This window comes from Eublepharis macularius, chromosome 16, assembly GCF_028583425.1.
Source record: "Eublepharis macularius isolate TG4126 chromosome 16, MPM_Emac_v1.0, whole genome shotgun sequence".
Classification (NCBI taxonomy): domain Eukaryota; kingdom Metazoa; phylum Chordata; class Lepidosauria; order Squamata; family Eublepharidae; genus Eublepharis; species Eublepharis macularius.
The window spans coordinates 2,072,185-2,075,857 of NC_072805.1; positions in this window are offsets into that span (position 1 = coordinate 2,072,185).

Consider the following 3,673-nt stretch of genomic DNA (forward strand, 5'->3'; position numbering starts at 1 on the left):
AGTTTAATATCATCTGCATATTTAATGAGCACCCCCTCTATTCCTTCATCCAGGTTACTTATAAAGATTTTGAACAACCCAGGGCCCAGGACCAGTCTCCGAGGGCCTCCCCTTGTCTCTCCTCTCCAAGAGGATGAGGAACCCTTTACAAGCATTTCTTGGGTTGCTCTGTCAACTAGTGTCATATACCAGTCTAAGCTGATTAACAGAAGAAGTTTAATACAGTGAGGACTTCCGTGGCTGGGAATTTACCAGAATTATTACTGAACTCCTCTCAATACCAGTCAAGCTGATTTCCTTTCTGGCAGGGCTCCATTAGAATCTAATGCCCCAAATCCTGCAAGGCCTTTGGCAAGCCATGGAATGTGGCAATATCTTCACAAATTATTATCATCGTTATGAAAAGCTTTAGTTTTGTGCAACATTCAGTTGCTAAGGGTGACTTCACACGTGTCGTTTCAGGTGAGTAGCAGTGTTGGTCTGTAGTAGAAGAGCAAGATTCAGGTCCAGTAGCACCTTGAAGACCAACTCGATTTCCAGGGGTGTGAGCTTTTGAGAGCCAAAGCTTCCTTCTTCAGACACAGAGAGTGGGAAAAGGTAGGAGACTTTAAAGTCCAAACCTTTCCAATTAGATTGTTAAGAACCTGGCTATAATACTTGCTGTAAATAGCTTGATAGAACAAGGGTGCAAAGTGTGTAAAATTAGCATCTGTAATGAGAGGAAAATCCAATGTCCTGATTCAACCCGGGGAGATCCATTGTTCCAAATTTGCAAATAAACTCAGTTCACCAATTTTGAATTGTAATTTTCCTTTGAAGTTACTCTGCTTGAGAATGGCTACTTGTCAGGCTCTGCCAGTGAGATCCCCAGTTACTTCACTGATGACACTTCAAGAGTCCAGTTGGAGTTTCTTTATTAGAGATCCATCCGTATCAGGGCACTCAGACGACAGCACTGGCAGAAGTGGGTAATGCAGTGATAGTTACAGGGCAGGATTCATTCCCACCTTGGGATAAAGACCGTTAGAATTTAGGTGCGCAGAGCCGAGGAGGTTGGATGGGGTTGGGGGGAGGGGAAGACAAGGATGAGCTCATTTCATGTCTCAGGGAGATACGGCTCCAGCCGGTATTCCAAGGACACTTTCCCATGCCAGTTGAGAAAGCAAAAGCAGCAAGCTACTCTTAGCTACATAGTCAGACAGTTACCCAGATAATTCTTTACACATTCTCAGAGGCCCAGAGTACAGAGAATGATAGACATACATGGCAAATAAGCAGGGCGCATCAAACACTACTCTTAGGTCAGTGATGGAGTGGCCTGGCAGATTAAAGTGCTCTCCTACAGGTTTTGAATATTGTGATTTTTGATACCAGATCTATGTCAGATTTTTGATACCAGATCTATGTCAGATTTTTGATATCAGATCTGGTCAATTACCGCCCGGTTTCGAACCTCCAATTTCTGGGAAAGGTGATTGAGCAGGCAGTTGTGGAACAGCTGCAGGGCTTCCTGGAGGATGTATCAGCCAGTCTGGGTTCCGTCTGGAACATGGTATGGAGATGTTGCTTGTTGCCCTCACAGATGATCTTTGTAGACATCTGGATCAAGGCGACTCAGTGCTGCTATTATTGGATCTGTCGGCAGCGTTTGATACAGTCAATTACGATCTTCTGACTCACCGCCTCGCCGATGTGGGGATACGAGGGACTGCCTTACAGTGGCTTGTCTCTTTTCTCCATGGTTGAGGACAGAGGGTGGCGCTTGGGGAGAAATTGTCATCCCGCCACCCTTTGGGGTCCCACAGGGAGCGATACTCTCCCCATTATTGTTTAACATCTGTATGCTCCCCCTTGCCCAGTTGGTGCGAAGTTTCGGACTTGGATGTCATCAATATGCAGATGACACCCAGTTGTATCTGATGATGGATGGCCAGTCCGACTCAGCCCCAGATGTCCTGGAACATGCGTTTGCAGCCGTGACTGGTTGGTTGAAGCAGTGTTGGCTGAAACTGAACCCAATGAAGACGGAGGTCCTGTACTTGAGCCACGGGGGATTAGGTTCAGGACTCTGGCTCCTGGCCCTCAATGGGGCACCTTTAGTGTCAGTTCTGAGGGTTAAAAGTCTGGGGGTGATCTTGGACCATGTGGCATGGTCAATAATCAAGTGAGGCGCAATGCTCATTTGTTTTATATCATTTTTATTTTTGCGTACCTACATTTTCCCCAAACTTCCATTTTCAATGGAAAAATATGACTTACCAGAAATGACACCATATATTTCTACATTTATTCTTCAAAGACTGCATGATTTTTCTAGTTCCAGCTCTCCTGATTAGATTTATCGTCAACAATAATCCTTGAAATCAGGATATACCTCCGTGTTCTTACACAGGATGGGGGCAAATGCCATTGGCAACGGGCGTGTTCTGTTTTTTTTTTTTTTTGAAAAAATTTTTATTGGGTTAGAATCCATTATTTTTACATTTACATTCAATTTTCCCCAATTTTTTCATCTCTAACCCCCTCCCTTTCCCCCCCCCTTTTTGTTGACTTCCAACAGCTTTCCAACCCTTTGTCCCCTTTCCCTTACTTTTATTAGCTTCCTCTATCTAAAACAAATATATATTCTCCATTATTCTAAGCAGTACATCCTTAACTATTTTTAACATTGTATGCCCAAACTGTAAGTCTTTGTTTCCATCTTAGATAAACAATTTATCCCATTTTTCAATTTCAAATATTTCTATATATCATAAACCATATAGATCATACATTCATTTATATCAAACAATTTGACTTATTCTCTATATATTACTCATTCTATCTTTTTGTAATAATTCTATATATCTCTCATCACGTAGTCAATCAATTTGACTCATCTATATCTTCAGACATTCAGTTTGGTACAAAACTTACCAAAAAGAAAGAAAATATTGTTAGTTAATCAATCCTTATATTTAATCCTTATAGTTAATTATTTTCTATCTATGTTCTGTTTGTTAACCTATATATATCTATATATATATCAATCTATTAATCTGACTGCTTATTAATTCACATTTATCTCTTCTCCCCCCGGTAAAGTCTCCCCCCTCTACTTCAGTGCTTCAGTAGTTCTCAAACTGCCACAGTTTTCCTCCCACCTCCCATTTCTTCTCCAGGTGTTGTTTCAGCTTCTCCCAGTCTGTGTTGAACTGCCCTGAGTCCAGATCTCTCAGTTTTCTTGTCATCTTATCCATTTCAGCCATATACAGCAATTTGTAAATCCAATCTTCAATAGTTGGCACTTCTTGTACTTTCCATTTTTGCGCATACAAAAGTCTAGCTGCTGCTGTCATATAAAATATCAACGTCCTGTATTGGGCTGGAATTCCCTCCATTCCCAAGTTCAGTAGCAGGAGTTCTGGGTTCTTATTAATTTGAAATTGTAAAATTTCACTCATTTCTCTTATTATTTCCCCCCAGTACTGCCTAGCTACCTCACACGACCACCACATATGATAGAGGGAGCCCTCATGCTTCTTACATTTCCAGCATTTATTAGAAGTATTCGAATTCCCTAGCGCAATCTTCTTTGGTGTCATGTACCAACGATAGATCATTTTGTAGATGTTCTCTTTGATATTAGTACATGTCGTTGTCTTCATTGTAGTTTTCCACAAGTATTCCCATG